This window comes from Camelus ferus, chromosome 1, assembly GCF_009834535.1.
Source record: "Camelus ferus isolate YT-003-E chromosome 1, BCGSAC_Cfer_1.0, whole genome shotgun sequence".
Classification (NCBI taxonomy): Eukaryota; Metazoa; Chordata; class Mammalia; order Artiodactyla; family Camelidae; genus Camelus; species Camelus ferus.
The window spans coordinates 75344979-75368863 of record NC_045696.1 but is presented as its reverse complement, the minus strand read 5'-3'; the positions used below and the strand labels follow the sequence as shown (position 1 = coordinate 75368863).

At 39.0% G+C, this 23885-nt stretch overlaps 1 protein-coding gene and 1 long non-coding RNA gene across 6 annotated transcripts in view; one reads left to right on the top strand and one right to left on the bottom strand.

Annotated features, from left to right (window-relative positions):
* KCNMB2 (potassium calcium-activated channel subfamily M regulatory beta subunit 2) overlaps window positions 1-23885 on the top strand; it is a 229831-nt gene that overhangs the window by 73584 nt on the left and 132362 nt on the right. The gene's annotated exons all lie outside the window — the stretch shown is intronic.
* LOC116664975 overlaps window positions 18702-23885 on the bottom strand; it is a 182362-nt gene continuing 177178 nt past the window's right edge. Inside the window, exons 2-3 of the long non-coding RNA XR_004321542.1 lie at window positions 21250-21309; window positions 18702-19200 (exon numbers count right to left, since the gene is read on the bottom strand). This is a non-coding gene — a long non-coding RNA (uncharacterized LOC116664975). The remainder of the gene's footprint in view (window positions 19201-21249; window positions 21310-23885) is intronic.

The following is a 23885-nucleotide window of genomic DNA, read 5'->3' as shown; positions in this document are numbered from 1 at the left end:
AACAGGTGTTCAATAACTATTAGTTGTCTTTCTTTGTCCTAGACGGAAAGCAGTGCCACGTACTAGTGAAAGATTAAACAGGAAAAGAAAAACCCTCACATTTTTGTGGACTTTACAGATTGCAACTTACTACAGTCTAATGAAATGGGCACAAGATGTAACTTCTATTGACAAGTCTCAAGGCTTGAAAAAATTTTTTCCTTTGCTTGTTAAAATTTGGATTAAAATTTTAATATTACTTACAACCAAAAATTAATTCCCAACTCACAAAGCCAAACTTCTCATTTTCCAATAAAGACCAGCATATCAATTTGTCTTTCATGGATTGTTCTTTGGGTGTTGTGCCTAAAAACTTACCACCAAATGCAAGGTCACCTACATTTTCTCCTATGTTTTCCTCTGGAAGTTTTATAGTTTTGCGTTTTACATTTAGGTCTATGATTCATTTTTAGTCAATTTTTGTAAAAGATGTAAAATCTGTCTAAGTTGGTTTGTTTGCAATTGCTCCAGCACTATTTTTTGGAAAGATTACCTTTTCTCCATTGCTCTGTCTTTGCTCCTTTGTTAAAGATCAGTTGACTATATTTATTTAAGTCTATTTCTGGGCTTTCAATTCTGTTCCAGTGATGTATGTATCTATCATTTCACCAATACCTCACTATCTTGATTACTTTAACTTCATAGTCAGTTTTGAAATCAAGTAATATGAGTCTCATTCTTCAGTACTGTGTTAGTGATTCTAAGCTTTTTGCCTTTCCAAATAAAGTTTAGAACAGTTTGTCAATATCTACAAAATAGCTTTCTGGGATTTTGATCGGTGTTATGTAAAATCTATAGATGAAGTTGGAAAGAACTGACGTAATACTATCGGGTCTTCTAACCGATGATCATGGGGTATCTCTCTATTTATTTGGATTTTCTTTAATTTCTTCCTCAGAGTTTTGTTGTTTTCCACATATAGTTCCTGTATATTTTGTTGAATTTATACCTAAGCATTTCTCTTTTTTGGTGGAATATTAAGTAGTACTGCTTTTCTATATTTTCAAATTCCATTTGTTTGTTGCTGGTATATATAGGAAAGCAACTGACTTTTGTACATTAACCTTGCATCCTGCAACTTTGCTATAATCACTTAATTCCAAGAGATTTTTTTTTTGATGATTCTTCAGGATTTTCTGTGTAGACAATCATATCATCTATGAACAAAGAAAGTTTTATTTCTTCTTTCCCAAACTATACGTTTTAATCCTTTTTCAGGTCTTCTTGCAGTAACTAGGGCTTTCAGTATGATGTTGAATGGGAGTGGTGAGAGAAAATTCTTCCCTTGTTCCTGATCTTAGAGGGAAAGCATTCAGTTTCTCATCATTAAGTATGATGTTAAGTGTATATTTTTTGTACTTATTCTTTATCAAGTTGAGAACGTACTTTTCACCTGCTTTATTAGAGTTTTTATCATGAATGGGAAGATCTCATTTTTAAAGACTCTACTCTTCCTCATAACTCCTATTTTCCATCTCTGTATGTTTCCAAATTATGCTTACTTACTCATTTTTATTTTCATATCCTTAGCTTCTAAAATGGTATAATTAAGCCATCTGGAGATTTTTATAAGACTTACTAAATAGCTGGGATTTTGCCCCCAGGTAAAATAAATTACTGGAATCATGTGTAATAACATACACTGGTTTATTCTAAGTATCTCTAAGATTTGTTTGGGGAAAAACATTCAAGATGGAGCTTCTGGTTTTTACAAACATGACTTTCAGCAAGTCAATGCTATAGAAATCCACACATGGGATACTCTGACATTGACATCGTGAGAGTCAAATTCTTCTCTAAGTAAAAAAGCAAAGATTTTTCCTTTTCTAAAAAGGGTTTACTTATTCATGAGAAATAGCAGTCTAATAAGTTGAAGGTAGAAATAAAAATCAGAGTTCTAGCCAGGTTCATTTATTAAGTAATCGTGCAATCTTGGACAAATCATCTGACATCTCTCTAGTTCTATGGTCTCATTTGTCAAGACAAATGACAACCACACCTACCACCAACAACCACTGTGTGCTTCCTATTTACTTCATGGTATTAATTCAGGGTTAAACAAGATGATGGTTGTGAAACTGCTTTTTTATAATTTTAAGCACAACAGAAAATGGAAAGCATTATTATTATTAGAAGGAAGGAGTTCTGACATTCTCTCATCAGATTTTTACACTTAAACTCCATCATTAATGCAGCTACCTTTTCTGAGATTTCCAGTTTTTACTGGAACTTCACTGCTAGGGTAAAAATCATGCAGGGTGATCAAGACACTAAAGGCTAAAGTTTTCAAACGTATCACCAATTTCAAGTCTGGCCTGATCACACTAGCATGCAAATACAGTTGTTGTGTCGATTAGTCTTATTTGATCCACTTCTTCTCCAGTCAAATGAGGAGCATGTTCATTTAGAGGAGCTCATGGTGGTGGGTGTGAATTAGATGGTCAGAATATTTGGCTATGCTAAATGGTGTGGAAACAATGAACTCTAGTTTTCCCCACTCAGGCAAGATATTTGACCCAGCAAGTTATTTGCAGAGTCAGTTATCTCGTCACATAGGTAACACTGAGCTCCAACAACGTGCCAGATACCATGCCGGAAATACAGAGATAAAAAGACAAGGTCTCTATGTACGTACAAACCATGAAATACAACTCAGCAATTTGGTAAAAACTACTGCAAGCAACAACCTGAATGAATCTCAGGGAAATTATGCTGGGTGGAAAAAAAAGCCAATTTCAAAAGGATATTTACTATATGATTTTATTAAGTAGCATTCACGAAATAACATAATTACAGAATTGGAGAACAGATTAGTGGTTGCTAGGGGTTAGGGATGAGAATAGAAAGGATGGAGTGACTATAAAGAGGTCACATGAGAGAGTCTTGTGATGGCACAGTTAAGTGTCTGACTGGAGTGGTGGTTAGAAAGGCTAAACGTGATAAAATTGTACAGCACTATGTAAAACACACACATATACATATACACAGAGTTCATTATAACTGATGGAAGCTGAATGAGCTCTAGGGATTGTACCAATATGTCAATTTCTTGGTTTTTATATTGTACTCTAGTTGTGTAACATACTCACATTAGGAGAAACTAGGGGAAGGGTGCACAGAACTTCCCTGTACATTTCTCTGCAACTTCCTGTGAATTTATAATTATTTCAAAATATAAAGTTCAAAAAAGACAAGGTTCCCATAGAATGTACATCAAGAGTGAACTATAGTGTAAACTATGGACTTTGGGTCATTATGATGTGTCAATGTAGGTTCATTTTTTGTAACAAATGTATACTTCAGTGGGGGATGTTGAAAATGGGAGAGGCTATGCATGTGAAGGGGTAGGGGGCATATGGAAAATCTTTGTACCTTCCTCTCAATTCTACTGTGATCCTAAAACTGCTCTTAAGTCTTAATTTTAAAAAATCCAACTGAGAATAATATTTTGTGACATGTGAAAATTATAGAATATTTAAATGTTAGAGTCCATAATAAAGATTTATTGGGACATATACACACACAGACAAGGTCCCTCCTCTCCAGGAGCTACAAGTGAGGTCTCTTTGATCTTCCTAGCTTGTAGGAACCAAAAAGTTCCACTAATGGAAAAGCCTCAAATTTCAGTCCATCCAGCCTGACTCTCTCAGGGTCTTACCCTGTTATTTCTGAGAACCTTCAAGGATTCCTCATATGTGCTCCTTCCTCTTCCTTAATCTCCGCTGCTTACCAAGTCACTACTGCCTAGTTCGCAGATCTGTCCGTGAAAATGCTAAGTCTTTTTTGAATACCATCATCCCTGAAAATCTCAGACTCTGTTCATAGAGCTACTACAGGAACAGTCAACTGTCTTCTCCATTCCCCTTCACACTCCACACCTTTAGACATCCAAACAATAAGCCACATTCCCCAGTATAACCAGCATGTGAAATATATCCCTAAGGTTCCCGCAATTCCGCCATTTCACCTCCAGTATCTGGTTGTCAATTCTTTAGGGTCTGATAGGAATGAAAATGCCCAAGGCGAAAATAAAGTACTTAATCAAAGTACTTAATCAGGGAAGACATCCAAGAAGGTAGTGCTTGACTGACACTTTAAGGTAAAGGAGAAACTCTCCTGGGAAAAAGGAGGCAAGAGAGAATTCCAGGCTAAAGGAACCTATGTGCAAAGACACTAAGAAAGCACAGTGTGGCCAAGAAAGAGAAGTGGTACATTACTGGAATACTGATGTTGGAGGAGGGGCAGGTGGCAGAGATGAGGACAGGAAACCAGCTCTGATGATTTCCCAGGGGCATCTCCCCCATGTTGCCATGTGACTGAGGAGCATACTCAGACACAAGTACACCTGTACCACTGTGCTATGTCACACCTAGAGCTGAGATTCACCCTAGAACTCAACCAGCCCGACCTGGCAGGCTAACCTCAGCATGAGTGTGGCAGTGAGATGACTGAGGCTAAGAAGGGGCTGCTTTTGCTTCAGTCACTCACAGGCTGTCGAGCTAAATGAGTGTTGCATCATCAGCATTTCCTCTCGGCTTTATGTCAGGTTCTGCTGTAGACCCACCCTTCCTTTTGCACCCTATCCAAAGCTGTGAGGCAGAGCGGCAGGCAAACGTGGTGTTATAGAGGCACTGGACTCACAACACATGATCTCAGTATGAATCGAAGTTCTACATCCCTTTCAAGCTGTGAGCACTTAGCAAGTTCACTTTACTGTGCTTTGGTTTACCCACCTGTAAAATGGGGGTAAGTTCCTACCACACAGAACTCTAATTAAATTAAATGAAGAAGCCTTTCCCAGGCCTTCACCCCTATGAGATATGTTCTTGTTTTTTATAATTTTGCTTTTCTTTTTCTAATGGTAGTTCCCCTCCTTTATCCAAGATCTAAGAAGTGTCATCTCATTTCCATTCATATTTGAAAGTCTACTAAAGCAAACCCCTAAGGTGACAATTCTAGTGCCAGTCATTTTTTCGGGGGTAGAAAGAAACAACAGTGGGGAGGAAGTTAATTAAAACTGGGAAGGAAAGGCAGCCAGGGAAGGGGTGATATCAAACCAGCTACTTCTTCAGGTCATTGAAGTAGACTTGCACCAGGAAAACCTTAGAAGCCAGTGTAGAAGGACACTTCAAAGGAAGCAGGAATTTTCTATCCAGTCACTGGTTATGGGTGCTCCTGGTGGAGTAAAATGTCACTTCTTAATGGATCTTCTGTCCTGCTAAGCAGGCCTGAGAAAGCCCTAAGGCAAAACACATACTTGCTCATGGCAAGCAGATGGAAATTGTGCACTGAGATGGTAAGGGAGGGGATCAGGGTGAAGCACCGAGAATAAAAGGAAATCAATAATTCTTAGTGTGTACATTTACCTTCCAACACAAGAAAAAGTGTTAGGTATTTAACAATTTTAACAGCAGAATTTGTGGCACCACTTTTGGTGGGGGAGACAGATGTTTTACAGGGTCCTCCTGGAAGTACATAATGAGGGCACATATTTTTTCCAGTAGGAGTAAGGCAGGCCTCCATCTGTGGCATCCATCTGCATGCGTTAACCTGCATCCAAAGTTATCATCACTTTCGAAAGAGAGTTTGTGATATGAACACAAGGAAATGTGGTTTGTATCACAAAAGGTGACAGTGTCCAAAGAAGTGGGTCTGGGAACATTTGTTTCCTTAGGGTATCTATCTCCCTGCCTAGATGACAGTCCTGGAGAGATAGTTTCAAGATCACAGGGAAAGCAAATCGCTATAGGGCAGAGCCCAAGGCACATTACCACCTGAGCTGCACTGCAAGGCTCTGGAAACAGACAAGGATCTGGCAATAGCTCAATATCTGTGACACAGGTTGTAATGAATAATCAGGCACATTAATTTGTTTCCTCCAAATTAGAAAGCTTGGTTTAACTCCTGGCTTCATTTTGGTCCAGACATCATAATTTAGCTACACAGGCCAGAAAAGAGTAGGCTGAATCTCTGAGGGGCAGATGGCATCTGTTCCCCTGACTTACAGGGGCATAAAAAGGAAACAGTTAGGGGATGGTGGGGTGTACCCTGCAGAAAAATGACATTCACTTTCAAGAAGTCAGGATCTGCTCTTTGAGGGGTGCTGAAGCATCTCCTTGAGACCAGCAGATCTGAGCACTAGTCTGCAGGAGAAAGGGTGGTGAAATGCTCTCTGACATCAATCTCCCAAACCACAACTCTGGAGAGTAAGCTAATAATGTGTCAGGCTGTTAATGAACTTGGTCTGGCCATAGTGACAGAGTTCATTAGACAACATTTATCCTCCACTCAAGAAGGAGAAAAATGACTTCAATAAAAACTACACCAGCTCCACAGATACATAATCTTTATTAAAAAGGCATTTTCAGTAGTAATATTCATTACATTTTTACATAATTAATCTGGGTCCACCTCTCCCTATACTATATTATAGTTGGACAAATGCTAGTAAGCTTTAAGGAAAACAAATATGATCTTACAGCTATACTGTAATTGAAAAAAGATGTAATAAAGAAGACAACTATAAACTCTTTATATTTTGATTCTGCTGGGTCAATTTATAATCTAACCAGATCAAAGTCAAGGTCCAGCCTGCCTTCTGATGAATCATCCTGGGTTGCAATGTATACTGATGCCTGTGGAAGAATAAGCTAAAAGGAGAAGATTCCTCTCAGGAAGCTGAAGTTTGTTACTTGTGTGCTTCTTCTATCTTTCCCTTTTTATATTCTGGAAATACACTCGAAGTAAAATTTGGAGACTAAAATGAATGAGAAAAAAAAGTGCATCAGGATCTGGCAATGTCTTATGGATGCCAAACACCTGAGTTAAAAATCCTAGTGCCACCACTTTTAAGCATAGAAAAGTTATTCAAACTCTCTGAACCCAAGTTTCATCATGTATGAAACATGAACAAGAAACCCTACATGAGAGTGTTTTGAGAATTAATTGAAATCTATGTTATTCATCTACAACATGCTAAGTGCTTAAAGACAGTTCGTGTTGTTTTGGATAATCAAGTCTGTTTTATTTATTCGATAAAGCTTAACTGAACGTCTAGCATGAGTCAGATGTTAAGTTTTAGGTTCTGGGGATATAGAAATAAACAGTGTGGACGTGATCCTGACTGCTCTTGTGGTCTTGTTCAAGACATTCTTCCCCATCTAAAAATTACAGATATTCTCAAACATTGCCTTCTATTACTTTTACATTTTTATTATTCTCATTTAAAATTTATTTCAATTGGAGGTGCTTTACATATGATGCGAGGTAGGAATCCAACTTTTTTTTATTATAATGAGCCAATTCTCCCAACACCATCTAAAAATCTATGAAATAATCTGTGAGATTAGTTAGACAATTTCCCCTTTTATTCTATTTCCTAAAAACATTTCCATAAGATAGAAACTACCTATTTTTTTGTAAATTTGGTTCTCATCTGTGAAATATGCTAAACCTAGAGGCTTCAGGTTATAGATCTAAGCAAGTCTCTTTCTTCTTAGGCCAATTTCAGCATTTCATACCTTTCCAGAAATGCATCTATTTCCTTTCATTCAAGTTTACTGCCATGCAATGATTCACTATATTCTTTTTATTTATTTTTAACTTATTTTTTGTTGTGACAATTTTCCTTATTTCATATTGGACTTTAAATATTTTCATCTTTCTAAAAAATGAGTCTTTCCATAAGTTGATATTTCTTGTTTGTCTTTTCAAAGGTCTTATTGATGTACACTTATAAAACACTTTAAACTTAAGGTCAGTAAAAGCATCTCATGTCAACATATGAGGAACACAGCTAAAATATTTATAGGAAAATTTATAGTTTTGAATATATTTATCACAAAATAAGAAGAACCAGAAATTTGAACTGAACACTCAACTCAAAGGAACAATAGAACAAACCCAAAGAAATAAAGAGGAAAGAAACAATAAAATTAATGACAAAAATCAATGGGATATAGAAAATTAACACAAAATAGCAAAATAGCCAAAATTAACAATTTATACTTTTAAAAATGCTTTTACATAAATGATATCTCTTGGGGAATGACTTTAGACTGTAGACCAGCACTTGGATTTAAAAAAAAAAAAAAGCTCGAATTTTTGTTATTTGCTTTCATTGTTTTTAAAATGTTTTTTTAAATTTTGTTGAGGAAAACCACAGAGGCGAAGATATTTCAATCAGCAAAAGGTAAAGTGGACCTTTATTACTGTTCTGACTTGAAAGATGGTATAGCACACTTGTCTAAAACGGTGGGCTCCATGTTCAGCCTGAAAAGGTTCGATGTTTGGCTTTGCCACCTCTTTGCTGTGTAATCTCAGGCTCTCTAAGTCTCAGTCTCCTCATTTACAGCATGAGGAGATAATGGCTTCTACCTCAGAAAGCAGTCAAAGGAATTAAATGAGATAAAATAAAGCAGTATATAATGTGCTTAGCATTATGTTCAGTAAATGTTAGCTCTCTCTGTGTGTGGGTCTTAGTAAACTGTGTTATATTTAAATACCCCCTTCGATGAAAAAGAAAATCTTGGACAAACTAAGAATGTATGCTTGAGTATTAATTTTAATTCTCTCATAAATGTGATAGCACTGTGTAAATAATAATAGACCTAAATCCAGTCTTCAAGTGGTGTAGGGCAGCTTGAAACCACAGGTGAGGAATTCAGTGACAAAGAGCTGATGCAGAATGATCTCTAAGTCTCATTCACAAGAAGACAGTGGAATGAGAAATAACATACTACAGCTCTAGCCCATGTGGAGTGCTGAGAGATTCCAAGAGAAAGCTTTTTAGAGTAACTGGGAAAGAACTATGAGAACAGTAGAGACCCTCCCTTGTTGATTTCCCTTTGAGCTTCTTCAGCCTTTTCTACAGAGTAGTCTCAGGGAAAGACAGAATGAGAAAGGGAGAAAATGTGGGAAGCGAGACAGTCCCACAGAAGTGGTGATAGTGCTGTTGATACTGGGCCAAGGAGTGAGGTTTCCAGAAAGGTAGGGAGGGCCTAGGCTCTGGGCTCCAGGCAGGAGCAGCTAAGAATACCTTGTTGGGCCCTCAGTCCCAGGAAGCACACTTCTGAAGCAGATACCTGGGTCCTCTGAGACTTTCCCCAGAGCCCCACGCTGTAAAGTTATTTTTGTAAAGCACGTTCACGGAAACTTCTCAGACTTCTTGAATTTCACAACTTGCCATCAGAATTCACTCTCTGCACAGGGAAGACAGGAGGTCTGCATCCCAGCAGCTGCCAGTCTCCTTTAACACGAGATGGAACAGTAATGAAACCAAGTGGGATTGGCACATTGTCTACATAGGAGACCCACAAAAGGCGTATTGTTATCTTTTTGAATATGGCATCAACTGTCTCATATTCAGACATGCAGATATACTTAAAATGTGATAAAAGCAGGCGTACGTGTAAACATGACCTAGAAAGTGCCAACTAAGACTTCAATTATATTACATTAATACAAATGGGAATCTCTGTAAAATTTCTTCTGAGATAATTTCATGGTGTACTAAATGTGAATGAAACTATTTCTGACAACTAAACTCCAGCAGGAATGGAAGGTAGGAGTTTCAGAAATGATTCTCTAGGAACAGGCAAGTTCTTTTCTTTAGTATGTTAATAAGCATTAATGCTAATAAATGCTGAATTGAAATGATATTCCTACAGAGTGGAAATTATCACCTGAGAATTCATCTGAATAATGGTATTATAGCATATGTCAGGAAGGTGTTAATCAGCCTAATAAAAAAGGTGGCAAGGTGTTCTCACAACCATCTCAAAGAATGCTGTACTCATCTCAGCCCATATTCTAAGTCTCAAGTGTGAAGTTTAAATAGCATATATCAAAATGATCAAAACATGCCTTCCTTGAAGTAGCAGAGACAAGAAGCAGGTGCAGCTGAAGGGAAAAAAGGAACCTAGTAAAACCCAGATGCAGGCTGGACCTCTCATAGTTTGCCTTGGCTGAGTATCTACTATGTGCTGGCGCTCTGCTTGCCTGCCAGCTGCTCTGTGTCTCTCTGTACCTCAGCTGTCACTACATCCCTGCAAAATGCAAAAACTAAGGTTCACATGGTGGAAGCAATTTGCCTAAGGCCACACAGCCAGGACATGGCAAGGCACTTACTAATTCCAGATCCCATATACTTTCCATACTGTTATGCTACCCAAAAAAGGGCTCAGCTCAAACACGGTCTCTGAGCTCATTTGTCCAGGCTCCCAGGGATCACACCTACTCGCTCTGCATCCTTTATGAAACAGCATAAGCATTGTTTTAGTTGCTCAGTCACTCCAGCTTGGATTTAAAGTCTCTTGCTCTCAGCCTAGGGCTTAATGCTTGGCTGTGGAGTGACCTGGAGAGAAACCCCTCCTCTGCCCCTATGTGACACTGGTCAAGATATATCATTTCTCTAAGCCTTGGGTTTTCACCATAAAGTGGGGATAGCTACACCCACTTCATAGGAGTCCATTTTTAAATGAGGTAAGTTAGCACACAGCAAACTTTCCAGCAATGCATGAAGGCTGCCATCATGATGGTGGCCTGTCGTCAGCTATGCTTTTGTTCATAATTAACACTTTGTTCCACACTTTCCCAAGTTTCTGACCTTGGCCTGGCTCCATTTTACCATTACTTCCATCTTGGAACTGGTAATTTAGAACCCAATAATACATGGAAAGAGTCCAGGAAAGAGAAATAAGGAAAGCAAGAGAAGAAAAATGAAAGGCTGGGAGTAGAAACAGCTATTATTGGCTCCAAAACTTAAGATCTTGTCAAAAAGATGCCATTTCCCAGCCCATTTCTCAAACTTTCAAAGTGTGTACTTTAAGAAACAGGTTTTCCTCATGACACCAAAGGTCCAGTAAGCTGCTAGTCTTTTCAGCACTGAGGAGTTCAGTCAAAGCCATCTGTTCATGAGTCATAAACTGACCTTTATTATTGAATCAGGGCAAAATTACCCCTTCCTTGTAGCCTTCTCCCCTTTTTTCTGGTACCCAACTAGAAAACCTATCTTACCAATTACTCTACGAAGACTTTTCTAGGTCCTGTGCAGATCCCTTTCTCCCATTGTTTCCCTTTTCTCTGAACATCTATGTTACCTTCTCCAGCAATGGTTTAAAAGCTGAATTTCTCCACTGGTTAATTGACATATGGTTGGTTGCCTCCCAATCTAGATGGAATATATGCCAGGCAATGGAAAGAAAGCCCAGGGGGTCGTGCCTTCTGCTTTTGTTACTTTACTCCAAGCCTCCTATAGCTACACGTGCAGTGTACATAACATATTACTCAGTAAATGATGCTCAAAATAACAATAAACTTAAAGGACTTCTCAGACAACTATACCAAAGGCTTTTGATATGTCCAGAATGTTATCTCCCCAAATTAGGATACCCTCACTAAGTCTGGCATGCACTGTGCTGAGTGAACAGAAATTATGCTTGGCAGATAGCTCCCACCCCATCAGACCATTGTGAACCCCAAGTTACTTCTTCAGGCAGATGCTTGAGCTCAGGCCTCAACAAAAATCCAATAGTGAAATGAAGGACATTCAAAAGTCATACATTTCCTTCTGGTCCCTCTTCCTGCTAAAGGAGCTTTGCAAAGCAATGAGCTAAGAGTGTTTTTAACATTTCAAATAGCAAAGTCAGTTCATCCGTGAAGCACTCACTCTGGAATTCTATTCATGTTTCCAGAATGGAGACCAGATCCAGTGTGACAACTGCCAGGTGAAAATCACAGAAGCATAATATTATGCAATTTGATTTCAAGGCAGAAAGTTCTAAATCTTCAGGTTGCCAGCCAAATAAAACAGCTGTGAAGAACAAACCCACATTTACATATGGAGACCCCTCATCTTTAAATACCTGGATGAATGTTATGAACTCTGAAAGTTAAAGCTCTCGACGTGCTCCTAAAAACTATCATTCTTAAAAGTTTAAATTTCTCTAAGTAGAAGTATTGGTCATTTGATGTTAATTTCATAGAACCTCAAAATGTTGGATCTGAGATATCCATGAGATATTATTTGGTGAAACTCCCTTTGTTTGTAGTAAAGAAATTGAAACTTAGAGGAGCACATAATTTGTCCAAGCTCACCCAGTTAGCTAATATCACAGCCAAGATGCAATCCCAAGTTGATCAGTCTGTGTGTTCCATAGCTCAGCTGATCTGCACACTCAGATCCATAATGGAAACCATATGTGTTTTGTGAACAAGCTACTCAACTTCTCTTGGAATGAGTAATTCCCATTGTGTAGGGAAGTTATGTTAATTAAATGACACAGTGGAAGTAGCACACGGACTATCATAGGACTTTATAAATAGTTGTTGCTATCATCATTATCATTACAGTTATTACCCAACCTACAATTTAAGCCTCACACAATTTCCTGTCATGAGTGAGCCTGGTTGTATTTTTAGGAGACCCCTTCTGAGCAGTGAATGGAGCCTGAAACTGACATCCCCACAATTAGCTAGGGTTCCAACAGACCTTGCTCTAGCTGCTTTTCAAAGCTGCAGCCTTCCCATCCTGCCTCATGGCCATGAGAAAGAGTATAGGTTCCAAACTGGAGAGTTTTGAGTCTTAATCTAGTTCTGCCACTTATTACATGGCTGACCTTGAATTAATTACTTAATTGTACTGAACTTCAATTTTCTCCATTCTTAAGTGAAGAAAATAGTACCTACATTTGCAGAGTATGTAGAGAAGATTAAATAAAATAACGTAGTGATGTCACCAAGATAACAAAGTAGGTCATTAGCTCCCCCTCACAAGAAGAATAATCAAAAACTATTCAAGAACAAGACACCACTGAGAGAATCCTAGAACACAGGGGTGAGGGTGAAGCACCCCACTGCACCAAAGAAACCAAGACAGACTGCATTAGAAGGGTAAGAGAAGTGGCTACACCTTGACTGCATTGCCCCTCCCTCAGGCCAGCATAGCACCACTGGGAGAGAGCTCACCTGAGATTCTAGTTCCTCCCAACGGGGGACAGCCAGCACTGAGGTCACTTTGTGGGAGCCCCTATTCTGATTTCACACCATAGGGATTGTAGGGGAATCTTTAGGCTCAACCTCTGGGAATCTGCCTGTGACTGAGAAGTGGGGAGGGACTTGCAAAAACCAGCACATAGATCTTCCAAGACTGAGTTCAGACCTGCAGTGCCCCAGTAATAATCCCAACCGGCAACTTTGCTCATCGGCAGAACCAAATCAGGGGCACTCTGACTGGGGATCTTGGTGGGATGCAGATCTGCCTGATTCAGATCCTCAAATAAGTTTTTCCAGCCCTAGAGCCTGGTGTGCCCATGCCCAGGCAAAGGAGCTGAACACAGCCCTACCCAATTTGGAGAGTGTCTCTGGCCTCATCTGACCAGAAGGGCTGGTGGAAACTGCTGGAAGCTGAGTGGCCCAGTGGTGCTCCAGCCAACAGGTGGGCAGGCAGAGCTGACTGCCCCCAGAGTAAAGCCAGTGCCAAGCGTGGAAGGTTCACATGCTATGCACAGGATTAATTCAAAGCCAAGGCTTAAGGTAGCTCCCAGAAGGTCTCCCAACCAGGGAGCCTATTAGAAATTGAGAGTAGCCTAGAGCAGCCCCTCGCCTATCTGTCCTGGTAGGGAAGCTGAGACACAGCCCTGCAACTGTGAAGAATGTCTTCAGGCCCCATCTGAACAGAAGGCCTGGCAACAACTCCTGGAAGCTGTGCAGCCCAGTGGTTCTCGAGCCTAGAGAAAGGCAGGCAAAGCAAAGCCAGTGGCCCTGTCGGCCAGGGAACTTGGGGTGTGGGTCAGCTTAAGTTAAGACAACAAAGAGCTTTACAGGCTTTAGAACTGATTCCCACAGTGTGCCCAGGCAGGGAATTTGTAGCCCTACTTATTGATGAATACAGCCTTCAGCCTGTCTGACCAGGGAGCCTAACTGGAGCACAAAGGAAACTGTGGAGCCCATTCAACAGCCCTACATAGAGTAGCATTCGAACAGAGAACAGCCTATGGCTTCCCCCATCTGAGAGCAAAACAAGTGGCCTCACCTGACCAGAGAATTCAGTGCATACTCTGACCCAAGTTGGTTCTCCACACAATGAGCTGTACATGTCCTGGGGGTCCTGTCCTGCTGCCCTAGCAGGGCATGGAAGCTAATTCATACCTTACCTACTACTGAATATAGTACCCAGCCCTAACCATATGACTCCAAATAGTCAAAGAAATCCTAAGAAAGAGGAAAAAGCAGAAGACATCACACTTACTGGTTTCAAGCTATACTATAAAACTATAGTCATCAGAACAGTATGGTACTGACATAAAAACAGATAAATAGAACAACGGACCAGAATCAAGAGCCCAGAAATAAAAACGGCCAAACATATACAATCAACTAATATTTGACACAAGAGCCAAGAGTACTCAATGGAGAAAAGATACTCTTTTCAATAAATGGTGCTGGGATAAATGGATATTCACATATAAAAAAAATGAAACTGGTATCTTACACTACTCACAAAAATTAACTCAAAATGGATTCAAGACTTAAATGTAGGACCTGAAACCATGAAACTCCTAGAAGAAAATACAGGAATAAAGCTATGACATGTCTTGGTAATGATTTTTTGATTATGACAACTAACACACGAACAACAAAATCGAAAATAAACAAGTGGTACTACATCAAACTAAACAGCTTCTTCACAACAGAAGAAACCAACAACAAAATGAAAAGACAACCCACAGAATGGGAAAAAATATTTGCAAATCATGTATCTGATAAGGGGTTAATATCTAAAATACACAACAAACTCATTCAATTCAATAGCAAACAAAAACAAAAACAAAAAAAACCCAAATAACTCAATTTTTAAAATGGGCAAAGGATCTGAATAGACATTTCTACAGAGACGATATATGAAAGGCCAACAAGTACATGAAAAGATGCTCAGCATCACTACTCGTTAGGGAAACACAAATTAAAACCATGATGAGATATCATCTCATACCTGTTAGAATGTCTTTTATCAAAAAGGCAATGCTGGTGTGGATGTGAAGAAAAGGAAACCCTTTGCACTGTTAGTGGGGTTGTAAATTGGTGCAGCACTATGGAATACAGCATGGAGGATCCTCAAAAAATTAGAAATAGAGCTACCATATGATACAGCAATTCCACTTCTGAGAATATATCCAAAGGAAACAACATTAACTTGAAGAGATTTCTGCACCCCTGTGTTCACAGCAGCATTATTTACAATATCCAAGACATGGAAAGAACTTAAGTATCCATCAATGGATGAGTGGATAAAGAAGTTGTATTATATATGTATACAACTGAATACCATTCAGTCATAAAAGACAAGGAAATCTTACCATTTGTAATAACACTGATGGACCTTGAAGGCATTATACTAAGTGAAATGTCAGACAGAGAAAGACAAATACTGTATGATCTCACTTATATGGGAAATCTATAAAACAAAAATAAAACAAAAACCCCAAACTCAAAGAAAAGGGATCAGACTTGTGGTTACCAGAGCCAGAGGGTTGGGGAAGGAGAAACTGGAGAAAGGTGGCCAAAGGCACAAACTACCAGTTATAAGATAAATAAGTACTAGGGATGTAATGTACAACATGATGACTGTAACTAACACTAATGTATGGTAGATAGGAAAGTTGTTAAGAGAGTAAATCCTAAGAGTTCCCATCACAAGGAGAATTTTTTTCTTTTTTCCCCCTCCTTTTCATTGTATCTATATGAGAATATGGATGTTAGCTGAAACTATTGTGGTAATCCTTTCACAATATACATAAATTAAACCATCATGGTTTATGCCCTAAACATATACAATAATGTATGTCAATTATTTCTCAATAAAACTGAGGGCAAATAGGAAAATAATAATAATAGTGCACGCAAAATGCTTAGTAAAGCAACTGACTATAGTGGGCACTCAATAAAATCAACATTATTCTTATTATAACAAAAGTTGCCCATCACTGTGATGAGTCTTCTGTCTTGGGTGCTGAACTTCTACCATCATGACTGGAGCTCTGACATGAAGCCTAGTGCACCTGGCTGAGACCAAGCTCTCACCAGGACCCTTTCCCAAGAATGACAGTGTGGAACCAGGAAACAGCTACCCGCTTGACTCTGAGCACCATAAAAGCTTATAAATTCTAGCAGCCATGTCACTCACAAATGAGAAAACTCTCTCTTTTTGATTAATGCAGTACTAATAATTTCTTAGTCCATTTGGGCTGCTGTAAGACAGACTGAGTGGCTTATACACAACAGTTATTTCTTCTCACAGTTCTAGAAGTTGGAAGTCCAAGATCAGGATACCAACACGGTCAAGTGAGGGCTGTCTTCTGGCTTGCAGACTTCTCGCTGTGTCCTCACATGGCAGAAGGGTCTGGGGAGCTCTCTGCAGCCTCTTTTATAAGTGCATTAACCCCAGTCAAAAGGGCTGAGCCCTTATGACCTAATCACCTCCCAAATATCCCACCTCCTGATATCATCACTTCAGGAATTAGGTTTCAACATAGGAATCTGAAGAGGGGATACATGGACCATACCTGTAACAGGTTAAGTGTTCAGTATCTTTCATGTATAATCACTAATTTTCTAATATAACTCACGAGCTGGTTTGATGAATCTCATTTTACACTTGAGCAAACTGAGGCTCAGAGAAGTTAAAATGACTTGCTCGGGGTCACAGAGGCAGTAACTGGCAGGGCCAAGACTCTAAGCCTGCTCAGTTTTCACCAGGCCCTGTTGCATCCTACACACAGTGCCTGACACTCGCAGATGAAGTCAAACCCATTCCCAGCCTCTTGCACTCCCTCTGCTGAGGTCCTGGTGAGATCCATCATAATAACCTGATTCCTCAGACAGATCCTCCCATCTCCCCTTAACAGCCTCGCATTGCCCCTACAGGGGCTATAAACGTACAGAGCTCTGTATTGGGGCTGAGTGATTTTTTCTGTAAAGAGCCAGACATGAAATATTCTGAGCTTTGTGGGCTCTACAGCCCCTGTTGCAACCGCTCTGCTCTGTAGTGAGCAGCAGACACCGATAAGACACCGACAAGGCACAGAAAAGACAGACAAGACACAGACAGATAAGCATGGCTGTGCTCCAGTAAAACTGGGTTTACAAGAATAGGCAACTGCCTGGATTTGGCCTGTGGGCCATAATTTGCTGACCCCTGTTCTCTGTTGGGAGAACATCATGTGGGAGCTTGTTGAAAAAGCAGAATCTCAGAATTCTGTAAGACAGTGAAAAACTAGAAAAAAATTAATTTGTTTCAAAGGGACTGATAAAGTTACAGTAACTACATATGGCACTGGAATACAATGCAGCCATTAACAATGATGATTTTTATTTGCTTAGAAAGTTGTCACAACAAGTGAGATTTGAAGCTTACAAAGTAGCATATATAGTATGTAAAATTGAAATGTGAATGTATGTGTATATAAGAAGAGATAGATGTCCTTATGTTTGTATGAAGGATGTTTACCCAAATGTTAACAGTGATTATTTCTGATTTTTTTCAACTTTTTAAAAATGTTTCAGTAGTTTTTAATTTTATCAGTGAGCACAAATCAATTTTATAAAATCAATAAAATTAGCAAAATTTTAAAAAAAGAAAAAAAGCAGAATCTTAGACTTCACCTCAAATCTATTGGATCAGAATCTGAATTTTTAGAAGACCCCCAGGTCATTCACATGTATATTAATGTTTGAGAAGCTCTGTTCTATATGTCTTCAACTCATTGAGCACCTCCTATAATCCAAGCACTGCTCCAGGTGGAAAACATACTTGATCTAAAATCCTCTAAAATCCAAAGTAGCTGCTATTATCCGATTTTACAGATGAGGAAACAAAAGTTCAGAGAAATTAAATAAACCAAGAAGGTTACAGACAGCATTGAGATTTAGCTAGAAATTAAATAATTGCTACTGAAACTCTTCTTAGAAATGGTCACACAGAATAGTTCAGAGGCACTAACTCTGAATTTGAATAAATATTGTTTTCATGATTATGAGCACAGAGGTTTTTATTCTGAAGGACTGAGAGTATTACATAGTCACAGAAATAATTTTCTACTCTCACAGATAATCCTAAAAACAGACTATCTTTTGCCAAACTATTCCCTTCACATACTTTCCTTTACTCAGCTTTATCTAACATCGTAAACTCTTCAAAGGGCCATCTCTTTACTTAGGTAGTATTCTGTGCATTTTTCTATTGATTCTATCTTTCTAATGCTTCTTCAGAATTTTTTAAAAGAATTTGAGGTAACTTAGAGATACACATAAAATACAAGACAGAAAATGAAATAAGCCATGATGCACATTGTTGAGGGCTATACAATATGCCCAAGGACGAAGGCCATATACAAAATGCACTCCATAAAGTCCTTTACCTTTTTCTTGGTGTTTTACTAAAAACTGTAATCAGAGCTTTATCATCTATTACATAATACAAAGAGGCTAAACTTGGAAAACACTCGCTTGTCAATCATATCATTTAATTTCTATTTGCTCACATATTAAAAGTGGATAATAGTATCTCAGAGAAATGTTATCAAATAAGAAATATGAAAACTGTATTATTTCACTCCAAATTTTAGTGACCTTTTAATCACTATAATAGTTACTGACGCAAAATATAATGTTGTCATAAGAACTAAGATTTATTGATCACTTATTATGCTAAGATCTCTAAATGGATTATTTCTTTGAGTCTTCACAACAACCCTAAGCTACTAAAATTAGCCTTATTTAGAAATGATAAAATGGGTCTAAGAAAAGTAACCTGGCCTTCTAGTGTATCGCAAACATAGTGGTTTAAAAATAATAATATTTATTTGTTCCCAATTCTTCGGGTCAGCAATATGGCCTGGGCTCAGCTGGGATGGTTCATCTCTGCTCCAATGGTTCATCTCTGCTCCATGTAGTGATGGCTGGGCTCATACATATCTAGAAGGGCTGGGACAGCAGGGCTTCTCTCTCCACGTGGTCTGTGTGGTGTCTCATCTTCATGGAGGCTAGCCTAGATTTCTTCACTTGGTTGTAAAAGGGTTCCCAGTAAGCAGCCACAAAAAGAAAGCCTCAATGAATAAGCTGTCTTCAAACCTCTGTTTGTGTCACATTGCTGATGTCCCAAGCCTAGGGTCAATATGGGATGGAACTCAACAAGGGTATGCACACACAAGAGGCATGATTTCCTGAGAGTCATTAATGTAATAGGCTAACTTCCCAGCATATAAATGAGTGTCCCTGTGTGAACCCAAGACAATGTGAATTCAAGTCCCATGCTCTTAATCCCACCGTACTCGCCTTCAGGAAAATCCCCCCTAATATTTTCTAGATGATGTCAATTTCTTTATAAATTCCTAAGCCACCTCCTCCTAAAACATGAAGACATTACTAATCTTACCTCCAAATGATTTTTCTGACTTAGAGCTACCATGAACCTCATTGAACATTTCAAAAAGTACAAATTAAAGGGAGATTATTTTTTACTCCTTAAGCCATTTATATTATTAGAAAGATTGAATTTAACATAACTGCTCTGTAGAGACCCAGCTGATACCAAACGTGGCATCAGTGCATCAGAAGACAATACTATTACCTCACTTTGTACACTTTACGTGTCAACGCAGGACTTCCAGAAAGAAAGTGCATTTGGGCTTTCCCTGTGGGCGTCTGGAATGTTAGCAATGGGGGAGGAGGGTCAAGTGTGGAAAGCCACTCTAGAGACAGGATATGGAGAGCTCTCTATGCCATACTGAGGAGCTGGGGAACTTTAATGGGAGTAGAGAATGGATGACAAGGTCAGATTGGCATTTTAGGAAGATATCTCAGGCAACAGAGGGGAAGGTGGATTAGAGTGAGCAGAGACAAAGAAAGAGACTGATTGAGAGGTTTTTACACTAGTCTGAGTGAATGGCTGTAAAAACTCAAGTCCAAGTGACAGAGGGGATGGTTCCAATGTCAGGCAACATGCCCATACACTCCTGTTTGCTACAGGATATGTTATTCTGTTTCATCAAGAACGGCTGATTAATAGAATGATTGTAGTGGGGTGGGGAGATCGGATACAAAGATTGGTCTGTTTGCTCTGTAACTATCAAGGATCCTCTGTACCCAGAGGATCGACAAAGGACTCCTCATGCCCTGAAATTTATGTCCTCTATTCCTCTTAATATAAATCTCCCACAGTTAAAAGGAAAAAAAAGAAAGAAAGAAATTGCACTGTCATGTAAACAATAGTGGCATCCTTCTTGGAGAAAATAATGGAAGAAAATTAATGTAGCATTAGATTAAGCTCTATTAGTATAATTATACAATGGCTGTCCTAAAGAGATATGTCATGCAGACAATCTCTATTGTTACAAAGGACAATCTATACAAAAGAACAAAGGAAATAATTTTAATAAAACATTCTGCCCTGAGCAAGAAATGTGCTTTATGTATCATATATGAGAAAGGACTGTTGTTCGATATAAAGTGCAACTATGACCTTGCCGTAAGAGTGCTCATTACTTAATGCCACTGAAAGTAAATTAATGGACTCCCAAAAGGTGTAAAATTCATTCTGCTTTGTGGCATTTGTTTGCTGACAGAGGAGTTGAAGAGGGATCTTTTCATATGATTATTTAAACAAAGAGCTTCAATGAATTCAAAGCGACCTTTCAGGTTTCACCAAAGGGCATTTCTCATAGAAAGGATTCATTTGAGAGGGAAGTCCCACCTTTGAAAGAGTTTATTCATAAGGGAAGACGGGTTCATGTGCCACCTGCAAAATTCAACAATTTGTGCTTTCAAATAGTTATAGCTATTTTAGATTTCTCTAATCAAATTTAACATTTGTTTAAAAAAAAAGCTGAGTTGTGAGTTGGCAACCCAGGAAGAGAACTGATTCATTTAAAGGTTTCATTTGTACTTCATCAAGTCTGAATGCTTTATGTGACATTAAAGCTCTTTATTATATATGTCTCCTTCTTTTGTTTCCTGTCACTCAAAACCGCACACTTATAGCTGCTTACCTTATCTTTATAGGCCACTTTACAGTTTATAAATTGCCTTTACCTCTCATTAGATGTTCTCAGTGACCTTGAGGTTAGGCAGAACAAATATCGGTATTATCATTTGACATATAAGCAATTTTAGCTTTAAAGTATCTAAGTGACTTGCTTAATATCAGGAACTTACCGATGGCAACAGAGCAGCAAACAAGACAGGCACAGTTCTTGCCCTCAGGGAGTTTGTCTTCTAGAGTGAGGGTACACAAATATATGAGTAAATAAACAAGTAATACAATGTCAAGAGAATAATAAGTGGCAAGACTGAGACCACATAAGTCATCTGTCTCAGAGCTGAGCTTCCCCTAGCAATCATCCATCAGAAGAAAAACTAGAGAGTGGCTGTCCTGGCACAATATTCCATATTAAGGACCTCTAGTATGACTCTAGCTAATCCCACTGCCCAAAGAGCAGCTGTGTAGACCTCTACATTTTAGCCTACTTGTCTATTCATCATAGATGTCCATGTGTCGCTGGGGAGCTTCAGACCAGGGAAGTAGATGTCAGTGTTCCAGAAAGGTTACTTACAAACGTGGCTTGTGGACACCAGAGAATGGCAATTACAAAGCACCAGCATGGTTCACTGAGAACAAGTCAGACGAGCCAGATCAATGGTACTTGCATTTGCAGCAAGGTCATGAAAGAGGTAAGTGAAGATGAAGCCAGAGACATACTGTGTCTACATCTTAAGAGCCACTTCAAAGTCCTTTCTTAGGAATCAGGTTGGCAATAAATACATAAATGAAAATTCTGTGAAGACCCTTCATGAAATAAACATGTAAACAAAACATCTTTGTGGAGAAATGTGGCCTGCATGGCAATATAGTTAGGGTAATTTAAAATTAGTTAAATAAGCCTACCTAAAAATCATGGTCCATTGCTCAATTCACAGGAAGGGTGAATAAGGGAATGCTTCAATCCTTGATCACAGCCAGTATTTTCAGCAATTATTTAAATGAGAATGTCAACATAAATTCCAAAGAAAAAAAGGCAGAGGGAAAGTGTATGTACATGTTAAAAGGAAATAATCAGAATCTAACTTTACTGCTAAGTGGAGATGGTCACTCAATTCCAAAACCTGTATTAAATGCCACCAGGAGTAAGGCACTGTGAGGAATGCCAAGCAAGGAACCTGTAATCCCCTCCCAGGGTTCCGGTGAGCAACCACTGCTCTCCCACTGCTTTTCCCCATTACCACCTTGTCAGGGGCTGAATTGTGTCCTCAAAATTTGTATGCTGAATTTCTAACCCCCAGCACCTCAGAATGTGACTGTATTTGAAGACAGGATCTTTAAAGAGGTAATTACATTAAAATGAGGTCATTAGGCTGAACCCTAATCCAATCTGACTGGTGTCCTTATAATAAGAGGAAATTAGGACACAGACACATATAGAGGGAAGATGTGGAGACACTTAGAAGACGACTGTCGACCAGCCAAGGAGAGAGACCCTAAAAGAAAACCCTGCCAACATCTTGATTTCAGGCTTCTAGATTCCAGAATTGTAAGAAAATAAATTTCTCACAATTGTTCAAGCCACCCAGTCTGTGGTACTTTGTTACAGCAGCTCTAGAGAAATAGATACAAACCTCCATCAGAATCTCTACCATGCCAGGCCTCTGCTCCCCAGAACCTCATTCCTGAATATCAACTTTCCTGCCCAAACTTCCATTCCTGTCCCATCCCCAGGGTTTCTGCCCCCCGCCCCCCGAGGCTGATGGAGCAGCAGCCTCTGGGGAATAATTACTGAGATGATTATTAAGGAAGAAGTGTCCTCTGCTGCCCCTAGGAGCTTTTAAAGAAGGAAAGAATGTGTCTATTTTCATATAAAAACATTATTACACATGGACTAGTCATGCTGGGTTCAATTGACTTATAAACATCCATAACATAACCCATTCGTAAAGCAAAGATCTCTGTCTGGATTTGCAAACGCAGCTGTCTGTTCATTCACTGAACATGTGTCTACTGAGCCCTTGCTCTGCACCAAGCCCTCCACTAGACCTTTCCACATTTATCACATCATGGAAGCAAGTGTGAGGGCAAGTCAAGGGGAGATGGGGATAAGTGGAGCCTTCCAGGAATTGGGAAGTTGTTCAGAGGATCAAAGGCACAGAAGGGTCTGCAGTGTCTTCAAAGAAGAGAAAGAAGTTTGTCGCAGCTGGAGTAAAATGTGTGTTGAATAAAGGAACAGGAGATGAGGTCAGGAGGTATATTGGAGTGATGCATAAGAGTTTTTTCTGCCACACTTAGGCGTTTCGGACCCCATTCTGTACATAATGGAGAAATAATAGATATTTTTAAGGAAACACAAGATGTGATTATCTTTAAAATTACAACCCTGGCAGAAGTGAGGTGAGATGGGGGTAAGAAAGAAGTGTCAAGGGGCTAAGTTCAGAAATTCTTTAGAGACTTGAAATAATGAATCTCATTACTCATGAGGTCCTAAAGTTATGAATCTGTGCATCAATCTAATAGAATTGCTCCAGTGTGTGCATCTGAACCACAACTCCTACATATATATATATGTGGACATTTTTGTGTACTTATGAGCTGACCCAAATTCAATTCATCAGCACTAAAAATAAAACTATTATTGCTTTTAGTAACTTACTGCGATTGTCCATGTCTTCTGTTCTTCAATGGCTAGTGATTATAATATTAAATGGTTTATATATTAATATGATTTTAAAAACGCTTAAGATTTTATAAAATGGCACGTTTCTATTACCAAATCACAGGGGCAGAAGGTTCATTTTTCCTTTAG